Below are 11,102 nucleotides of genomic sequence, written 5' to 3'. Positions count from 1 at the left end.
GACTGAGGTAACGGTCCCTAGGGCAAATGCTGCCTTATCCTTTCAATACAATCCTGACAAAGCACATAAAAAAAGAATTTCTTCCTTTTCCCAGACCTGATGCTGCTTCCCAGCAACAATATCTAAAGCGTTTCTCTCCATCTTATGACCATTCCCCCAGGAAGAAAGTAATTATCTCTCTATCTTTAGACTCAGACAGATTCTGATTACCCACAAAATCACTTCCATAGTAACATGAAGTGTTTGGATCAGTGCTCTTCATTTTTTCTAATTATGGAGAAACTTCCATTAATTCACCCACTGTCTTGAAAGAATGCTGATTCAGAGACTTTGTAATTAAAGGATTTCCTTTTGTCTGACATGGTAGCAAAAGAGAAAGGAAATATTTAGAGTCTAACTTGGTGGCATCATTTCTTGCTGACCGACATTTCAATTTGGGATTTTGCACCTTGTATTTTTTGTATGTAAATGTATATAATAGTTGAGTAATATAAAGTCCTGCAGGTCAGTATGACACAGAGAATAAATTTGTATGAGGGTGAAAAGAATCATAACCTTTTGGTTTTACTCACAGACAAAAGAAGCACTCTATAAAATATAAGTAGTATACATGCATTCTGCAGTCCTTTCTCATTGAGTAGCTTTCTACAGCTAGATGACACAGTACACAAAGCACTAGACCTGGAGGCAGGAAGACCTGAGTTCAAATGTAGTCTCAGAAACTTACTAGTTGTGTGACCCTGGGCAAGTCATTTAACCTCTGTTTGCCTCAGTTTCCTTAATTACAAAATGGGGCTAATAATAGCTCCCAGGTTTCTAAGGATCAAATAAGATATTTGTAAAGCACTTCGCACAGTACCTGTTACGTAGTAGGCAATTGATAAATGCTTATTTTCTTCTTTCTTCTGATTTAGGATTATAGTTTTAGACGTAAAAGGGACTTCAGTGGTCATATAGTATTTCCACTTCATTTTACATGTAAAGACAATTATATGGGATTAGTTAATTGACTTGTCCAAAGTCACTCCAATAGTATATCATATATTAATTACTTGGATCAAAGTAAGAAAATTAAAGTTATTATCTTATACAAGAAACCTGACTTTTTACTAAAAAAAAAACTTTTAAAATGCAACATATCCATGTTCTGCAATCACTTTATTTTACATGATTTGGCATTGAATTCACAAGCTTTTGATAAATATTCTTTAATTCTTTATCATGAAACCACACATCTCATTGGAAATTAATTATTAATTTATAACTATATATAACACGGTTATTAATTAATTCTTAATATTACTTTGACAAATAGTACATGTTTTCTAAGTCTAGCTGTGATTATAACACATCAGTGTTCAGTGAGGTTTAAATCAGGCAAATTCCCAAGCCATTAAAGCATGTTTATTTTCTTATCTTGGAAAACTTAGCCATTTGTGACAAGTGGCGTTGTACAAGGTTGGGTTGCAGCATTACATTTCCATTTTGTAATTCTGGAAAATTCTGCTTCTTGGTATATCAATATATTTATTTAGGTCCATTATTCCCTCAGTGGTAACAAGACTCCCAGGCCCATTGGAAGTTAAAAAAAATCTCTAAAATATTTTTGGTGACTGTTTTACAATCTGATCAAGAGCTTATAGGTTCACCAGGACTTCTGATAATGATTTTGTTATATATTTGAATGAAAAAGTCAATTTTATCAATAAAATTTTTCCCATATCCAGTACTCTAGTTTCTGTTGGCTTGCCCTTGCCCTTGACAAGAACTTTTTCTTCTTAGCAATGCTGAGCAGCTGTTTTTTAACTGGTCTTCTCACTGTTCTTCTAACTTTAAGAACACACTGTAGAAGAATCAGTAACAACATCTCCAGCTACCAGGCCCCCCTGAAGGACTTTGCTTGTTTTCTTAGGATTAATTAGGCTGCTGTATAGCAATAATTTGTCAGTTCTTCATGTTATTTTATGTTTTCAACCTCACTTTCCTTTGTCCTGCAGTGTAACTAATTCTGTTTCATTGTGGGCTTGAATTATCCTTGAAATACTTGATTTCCCCATGCCAGCAGCTGCTGCAATATCTTTAACAGTCATTAAAATGTGATCTTTAAAAGCTACACCTTTGGCGTGTCCTTGGAGAAATATCTATTCTTATAAACCATAGAATTAATTAACACAAAAGTGAGTACCAAAATGAGTGCATGCCACAAAGTCCAGATTCAATTGATAAAGAACTAACTTGGTAGGGGAAAACTAGCTCAACCCAGTGTCAAGACATTCTGAGTCAGTCCAGGACAGAAATGCACACGCTGCAGAATAAACCAAGTCAAAATTATATGCAAAAACTATTGCATACCACTATAATTGACGGTTGGGATTTGAACCCAAGGAGAGCAACATAGGTCAAAGAAATATTGCAAGAACATTGAGTATCTGAATTTAGATACTTTTATTCTCATTAATAGCAAGAAGCATTCTCTAGCCTTATATTGACATGCAACTACAGTAAAGAATTATTCACACTCTTCACTTCTCAGTTTTCTCAACCTGGACTAATTTAGATTAGTTAGCCATGAGAATTGGAAGAACTAGAGTGGAATTGGTAGAAATCATTCATATTAACTAAGAGTGAGAATTGAATCTATGTTGCAATGTCAAATCTAATGCAATATTACTTACTCATTCATTACTCTTTAGGCACCACTTCTCACTCTCCAAACTTCTTTCCCTACCATTATCCCAGTAGCCTTTGAACCCTGGAAAATGCCTTCACCACTAACACTTCTACTAACAGCCTTCTCACCTCACTCTGTCTCTGTGGGCCCCTTCCTCTTGTTTATCAGTTCCTCACAGAATCTTTTGTAGAGGCAAGTACCCCAGCATACCCAGGGTGGCTGCTAACACAGGTTCCTAGATCTTATTTTCTAAAGGAAAGCACCTCAAAATGGGTTAACAATCTTGCTTTAATCAATCAAACATATATCATTTACCTAGTTCAGGGGAAAAAGTCAGCACCCCAAACTTCAAAGAATACAAACAAGTTGCAAGCAGACAACAAATACAGAGAAACATCAGCAGACAGGCTTCCAACTGTGTGACCATTACATCCATACCTAGTCAGTTACCAGAGAAGGAAGCACCAACATCTGGGTTTTCAAAGCCGGGGGCTCAATGGCTGCCCAGAGCCTCATCTGGTCAAATCACACAACACTTCTCAAAGTGAGCCCCAAAACAAAACCTCACATCACATCACAATGTATATATAGCCTTCTCCTGGCTCAGAGAATGTCACAACCCTCTTGATGCACTTCCCAATCACAAAATAACAAGGTGTGGGCATTCCTATAAGACAAGCCTCCCACCACAGGTTCCTTGTAACCACATTCAGCCTATTAGGGGACAGAGTATGTTTTCAAATCAAGGAAAGTTCTCAGAGTCACCTAAGCCTATCAAAGGGTCTAGGGGCAGAGAAGATCTTAAATTCCCATTCCCATAACACCTCCATTTTAAGGAAGGACCCAAAGAATCCAAGCCCCACTCCTAACTCTCCTGACTTCTTTTTTCCATCATATTCCCTCCTCTCTTTCACTCCCTCATCCTCTGCCCTATCCTCAATTTCCTTTTATACATTGTCTTATGCACTATTTTATACATTGAATGAAGGTTTTCTGTGGGCAGGGATTGTTTTTCTCGTTGCTTATATTTGCATTCCCAGAACTTAGCATAATTGTTGGCATATAATAAATACTTGCTGACTGTATTCTGAAATGAATAATATGTAAGTTGTGTTAGAAATTTCCAGAAATTCATTTCATCCCATCCTTCCTGTTTATATAACTAATTTCAACACAGAAATATCTTTGTTCCTAAACAGCTTTAAAAAGTCAGAAAATGAGCTCATTTTTCATGTAGTATATAATGTTAAATTTGCATAATGGATTCGCTTTCTAATGTTTTATTTTTCCTGTAGTTCTTATAATGAGTACATTTTTATTTTTTGAAGAACATTATTTCCTCCACTAGACAGGCAGTGTGTGGTAGAACCCTATACTTGGAGTCAGGAAGGCCTCAGTTCAAATCCTGTCTTTGCTAGATATTGCCTACGTGAACTCGGGCATATCTCATTTAATCACTCTGGGCCTTGGGAAACTCTCTACAACTACAAATAATAGTTGGCTTTCAATCTGTATTAGGGAAGGGAGTTCCATCACTGATACAATCACAGGTCCTTAATTTATGTCCCTCCTTCAATACCTTACAGTTATGTCAATGGAGCATAAGCGCTTACTACTTCTCCCAAGATGAAACCTTGGAGTATGGGACAAGCAGTAAACTGTAAGTGTGTGGTCTGAAGAGTAGTCCAATGAAGTTCATGGAGCACCATCAAGTGATGAGATTTTTTCTTCCATAACAACTCCTAAGGTTGTCTACAAAAGTAAAAGGGTCTCTGAACTGACGAAATCATGTGTCCTTGAGTTTGAAGCTAAAAATAAAAGTAAATATTTACTAAAAATAGCCCAGCCCATCCTCCATTGTTCTTAGGGCTCTGTATCTACAGGTCTGACACTGAGGGTGTTTGATAACTATCACAGACTGCCCAAACTGCTCTCCTAGAGAAGGAGGCCTGTAGAACAGGTAAGAGAGAGTGTCTTTCAATGGTAAAGGAGCTGAATATTCCACGGGATGGGCCTGAACTAACCTAGCCTCCTTGAAAGTAAATAGGAAATTGGCTCTTTCTGCAGCTAATAAAGTTGAATCTTCCCTTCAGGCATTACTGCCCATTCTTCCTACCCTTTGCCACAAGTGAGGTCTGTGTTTTAGTACTTTTTTTTGTTTCAAGAATCATAGGATTTCTTTTTTCCCATTTTAGTTTAAAATGTTGCTGTTGACTCAAAGTGCTTTTCATTCCATTGTCAATAAACTTGTGATCAGCTTTGTCTGAATAACTAACCCTGAACTGGGGCCCTTCAGCTATTTTTAGTCAAATATCGTCTTTCCTCTTAATCTTTGTGTCTCAAAGTCTTGGTTATTAAATTGTCTTGATCTTTTTTCATCAACTATTTCATTAATTTCATTCATTTGACTTTGCTTTTTTTTAACTTCCCTTTTTCCAGAATCCATGCCCCAAATTAGCTACAGAAACAGCACGATGTAGTATAAAGAGTGCAATACTTGGTATTAGGAGAGATCTGGGTTCAAATGTTGCCTCTGACACTTACTAGCTGGGTAATAAAGGCAAGTCACTTAACCTCTTTGCCTTGGTATCATACCTATAGAATAAGGCTCATAATGGCTGCTGTGCCTCTCAGAGTACTTATTTATGAGGCTCAGTGGTTAGAGTCAGGGGCCTGGAGTCAGGAAGATCTGAATTCAAAAGTGTCCTCAAATACTTACTAGCTGTGTGACCCTAGACAAGGCATTTAATGCTGTTTGCCTCAGTTTCTTCATCTGTAAAATGAGCTGAAGTAGGAAATGGCAAATCATTCCAGTATCTTTGTGAAGAAAACCCCACATTGGGTCACAAAGAGTGGGACACAACTGAACAACAAACACTACTCTATACTTAGACCACTAAATGGCCTCTTGTCTTTTTCTCTCCATATCACCTCCTGTTTTTCCTTCTTTGCTCTTCTACTACCCTCTGTTCTTTCCCATTGCTATTCTCTCTCATCACCTCAGGCATCTCCTTTCTTCCTTGCCACCTAATTTCTTATTTGTATCTGATGTCTCAGAGGCTGCCATATGCACCAAGGCAGGAGGATCAACAAGACAAAGATGCCAAGTGTGTGGATGACAAGACGTTTTTAATAGTTGTTCTCTGATTTGTAAAGTCAAAGCTGTCTTCTGTGTCTCCAGTTTGTACTCTACTTGAAAGAGTATTAAATTAGAAATTCATCAATAAACTGGTTGCTTTATGACCATATTCCAGCAACCACTGGCAATATGCCACTTTGATATAAGTTCTTGCAGCTGCTCAAACACAGGCTTAATGTAACCCACAGGCAGTGACATGCACAGTGTGACTTATGGGGCATGGAATGAGAGGTCTAAGGTTGGGAGGGTCCACAGAAGTCCTCTGGGCTTATGGATGAGCAAAATGAGATCCAAAAAGCTTAAGTGATGACTTACTCAAGGCCACATAGTTAATAAGTGACAGAAGCAGGATTAAAACTCAGATCCTCTTTCCACAGCCCCACAAGATGCTGTAAACCTTAAAATGTCTCCCATACCCCAATTGCCACCGTACTTGGATTAATGACACTTAAGATTCATTTCTGGAGATTAAATTTGGCCTCTTATTTCCCATCAAATGTAAAGTGCAAAGACAGAATAGTAGCAAAAAGAACAAGTCTCCAAGACCTTCATTTTCTTCCTGTTCCTGGGCATGACAGGTAGAAAGCAATGGGTCCTTGGTGTGGCAAGGAGCATAGAGAGCAGACAAGAGAATGTGGAAAGAGGAGATAAAAGAAAGCTGGGAGGCCTTATGATAGGTGGCACAAACCACATGGCACCTGTCTTTGCCAAGCTTACTCTGCTCCAATGGATTCTGTTACCCTGTAAGTTGTCAAATGGAAAAACAGCCAAAGTGACATCACACTTCCAGAAAGAAAAGTCCCAAAGGGTCCCTATTCTCCAAGAAGTAATAAGAATAATAATAAGCATTTATATAGCCCCTTCAGGTTTATAATGCACTTTACAGATGTTAATCCATTTTATGCAAAAAGCCGAAGGAGTGGGAGAAAACACAAAGCTGAAAATGTGTGGTAAATTGAAGGCAGAGCCATGGACAAAATGAATCTGAAAGCACGTTTGGGCACTGAGATGGACTTGATATCTGTAGTAAGAGAAAAGAAGTGATTGCTTCAGCAACACATATACTAAAACTGGAACAATATAGAGAAGATTAGCATGGCCCCTACACAAAGATGAAATGCAAATTCATGAAGTGTTCCATGCTTTTTCAAGAATATCAAGGGAATTAATGAAAAAAAAATGCAAAGAAAGGTGGCCTAGCAGTATCCGATCTCAAACTATATGATTAAAGTGATAATCCTCTAAACTGTCTAGTATTGGCTAAGAAATAGAGAGGTACATCAGTAGAATAGATTAGGTACACAAGACACAGTAGTAAATGACAATAGTAACCTAGCAAAATAGGCTAAGACCTCACTATCTGACAAAAACTGCTGGGAAAACTGGAAAACAATATGGCAGAAACTAGGTATAGACCAGCATCTTTAATCATATGCCAAGATAAGGTCAAAATGGGAACATGATTTAGACATAAAGGATGGCACCATAAGCAAATTAGGAGAACAAGGAATGGTTTACCAATAAGATCCATGGAGAAGGGAAAAATTTATGGCCGAACAAAGACTGAGAGCATTACAAAATGTAAAATAGATCATTCTGATTATATTAAATTAAAAAAATTTACACAAACAAAACAAATGTAACCAAGATTAGAAGGAAAGCAAAAAGCTGAGAAACAAATCTTTTCAGCAAGTGTCTCAGATAAAGGCCTCGTTTCTCAAATATATAGAAAACTGAGTCAAATTTCTAAGAATACAAGCCATTCCCCAACTGATAAATGGTCAAAGGATATATGAACTGGCAATTTTCAGATGAAGAAATCAGTTATCTATAGTCATATGAAGAAATGCTCTAAATCACTTTTGATTAAAGAAATGCAAATTAAAACAACTCTGAAATACCACCTCACACCTATCAGATTGGATAATATGACAGAAAAGGAAAATTATAAATGTTGGAGACAATGTGGGAAAATTGGGACACTAGTACATTGTTGGTAGAGTTGTATCTGGAGTGCAATCTGGAACTGTGCCCAAAGGGCAACCAAACTGTGTGTACCCTTTGATCCAGCAACACCAGTACTAGGTCTGTATCCCAAAAAGATCATAAAGAAGGGGAAAGGACCTATATTCACAAAAATAATTGTAGCAGCTCTTTTTGTGGTAGCCAAAAATTAGACACTGAGGGGATGCCCATCAATTGGGGAATGGCTGAACAAATTGTAGTATATAAATGTAATGGAATACTATCGTGCAATAAGAAATGAAGACCAGACTGATTTCAGAAAAACCTGGAAAGACTTATATGAACTGATACAAAGTGAAATACGCAGAACCAGGAGAACATTTTATACAGTAACAGCAGGATTGTATGTCGAATAACTATGAATGACTTGGCTCTTCTCAGCAATACAATTATACAAGACAATTACAAAGAACTCATGATGTAAAATGCTATCCATATTCAGAGAAAGAACTATGGAGTCAATGCAGATCAAAGCATACTATTTTCACTCTTTTTTTCTTCTTCTTTCTCATCACTTTTCCCTTTGGTTCTCATTCTTCTTTACAACATGACTAATCTGTTAATATGATTGTATATGTATAGCCTATGTCAGATTGCACACTATATTGGAGAGGAGGGAGCGGAGGAAAGGAGAGAAAATTTAGAATTCAAAATCTCACAGAAGTGAATGTTGAAAACCAAAAACATATAAATAATGTTGAAAGAAAGAAAGAAAGGAAGGAAGGAAGGAAGGAAGGAAGGAAGGAAGGAAGGAAGGAAGGAAGGAAGGAAGGAAGGAAGGAAGGAAGGAAGAAATTACTGATGGACTCAGTACAGATCAAAGCATACTATTTTCACTTTGTTAATTTTTTTCGTTTTTTTTCTTCTGGTCTGTTTCTTCTTTTACAACATGACTAATACAAAAATATGTTTTACATAGTTGCACATATATAACCTATATCAAATTGCTCACCATTTTAGGAAGAGAGGAAGGAAGAGAAGTAGGAAAAAAATTGGAACTCAAAATTTTATAAAAATGAATATTAAATATTGTCTTTACACAGAATTGGAAAAAATAAAGTACCATTCTTTGGTTTAATTATAACTTCTAAACCATTTCAGAACTCTCTTCAGCAGTATCCAAAGTATAGGACTTTATTGGATGTTTATGGGTTACAAAGGGATCATTGGAAACATTTTGAAGAATGCCAGAAAAATCATAGACTAACAGTGCTGAAAAGGGACTCAGAGACTTTTTCTGGATAAGGAAATCCATGATTCCTTCATGGGGAAAGAACAGCTTATCACATTGGTCCTGTAGTTCCCATTTACTTATATGTCATTCTATTTTGTTTGCCACTTAGGGCACACTGCCAAAATATAATGGCATTTTATTTTACGTGTCAGTCTTGGAAAATTCAGTGCAATAATTGGAAACAGGATAAGATATCACATTAAGCAAGTTTTGCTTGTAAGACTGAAATAGTTGTAGTAGAAAGAAGAAAGGATTTGGCATCAGATTCGGGTCTGGGTGCCAATGCTATCCTGGTTCTTCTACTTACAACCCATGTGATCTTGGACAAGTCACGACACCTCTTAAGACTTCCATTTCCTCATGTGTACAGTGAGGGGTTGGACTGGATGATTTCTAAGGGCTTTTTCAACTCTAAATCTATGCTCCTACTGAAGAGGGTTTAGGGGTGCTCAAGACCCCAAAAATACCAACACACCAGGTCCTGCCAAATGAATTTGACTCAAGTCTTCTCAGCCAAACAAAAGCAAAGTTTATTAAAAGTTTGCTTGGGTAGACTCTTAAGAAGCCTCTGTATCTGTAAGGCTTATATTGGACACAGAGCAAGTCTGTGCTAGAAAATTCTATGGCACTCTCACACCATGTGGTGTGAGATGGGGTCTTATATGCAGAAAGGTTGTGGGAGGAATCTAGGAGTGGTCTAGGGGAGGAGTTTGGGGAGGGTCTTCAGGAGGAGTAATGAGGTCAATGAGTGATTAAGGGTAGGAAGTTGCTGGAAGCTACCTGGAGACTACAGACAATGTTGGGCTAGGCCAGTTCCAGGGTGGATTGATATTTTGATAGGCTCAAGGATGGGAAGTAGATGGACAATGGAGGGCTAGGCTAGTAACTGAGGTTTGGGCCCAGCCACAATGCAAGGCCTATGGCCTCATTCAAGTGCCTCATCAAATGGGATGATTCAATCAGAGTTCAAGGGGGTTCCCAGAGCCTGCACCTCATCACTGTCATTTATTTGTTCTGGTATTTTGTTTCAAATTTTAAAACAACCAGGCAAGTTGTTGACTAGGAATTAGTTTTCCTTCAAATTATACACTAAAACATTTTGAATAAATCAGTAAGAGCTTAATAAGGTTTTACTGTTATTTAAAGTCAGGGGAAGGTAGAGGAAGAGAGGGAGGAAAGGAAAAAGAGAGATGGAAGAAGACAGAGAAAGAGGAGAGAGAGAGAAGGAGAGAAAAAGAGAGAGAGAAGCAGAGGGGGAGAAGCAGAGGAAGAGAGAAAGAGAGAGAAAAACCATTAATTCCTCAATTCAAATATGTAGTGGAAGTATCTCCAGCAATATATTTTACATATTTTTAATTCTTAAACAGAGAAGCATACAAATGCCACTTCTATATGATAGATACTTCTGCCTTTAAGTTCATCACTAAGGTTAGGCTTCTCACCAGGCTCACAAATTCTCAGATTCCAAAAGAAATAGGGCAAAAGGAAACCAGGGTACCCCAACAGGATATCCTGCAACATACAAAGGTTCAAGTAGTCCCAATGTCCACTAGATGGAAGTAGAGAGCAAGAACAGCCTTCCTCTCCCTTTCTCCTGCTGAGCTTGAGGTTTTGAGTTCTCCAAAATCTCTTAGAAATCAAGGGTTACTCCGAGTTACTAAGATAATTTCAGTCTGAAAGGTTATATGATGCTCCAGGCATGTTTTTGCCTATCTATTCCTGGCACATTCCTGGATTTCAACTACATACTTGCTGACAGACTGACATTTAAAATGAGAAAGTCTCTGGCTGTTTCCTGGTAGCAGTACAGATGATGGGCTGCTGTAAGAAGCCAAAGCCCTTTTACTGGCAGCCTGTATTTATTCAAAACCACAGAATAAACATGAACCATTTAGCCCACAACTCTCTTCCCCACTGCGTACCATTAAAAAAAAAAATACCGTGGGCAATTTTGCCTTATTCTCTCCTGCTAACTGTTTCTACATATGTAATATAATTCTAATTGCTACAAAATTGCTGACCTGTTTCATTTC

General features: G+C 37.6%; 1 non-coding gene across 1 annotated transcript; it reads left to right on the top strand.

Annotated features, from left to right (window-relative positions):
• The first annotated feature begins 6,850 nt into the window (after positions 1 to 6,850).
• On the top strand, positions 6,851 to 6,957 carry LOC138170749 (U6 spliceosomal RNA). The gene has a single exon (XR_011170728.1). It is a non-coding gene; the product is annotated as a U6 spliceosomal RNA (small nuclear RNA).
• Positions 6,958 to 11,102: the final 4,145 nt, after the last annotated feature.

The sequence above is a fragment of the Petaurus breviceps genome, unplaced genomic scaffold (genome assembly GCF_028583685.1).
Source record: "Petaurus breviceps papuanus isolate PSGF00001 unplaced genomic scaffold, PetGlider_PUasm1.0 38, whole genome shotgun sequence".
Lineage (NCBI taxonomy): Eukaryota > Metazoa > Chordata > Mammalia > Diprotodontia > Petauridae > Petaurus > Petaurus breviceps.
Note: the sequence above shows the minus strand (reverse complement) of the source record. Positions and strands in the feature narration are given on the sequence as shown.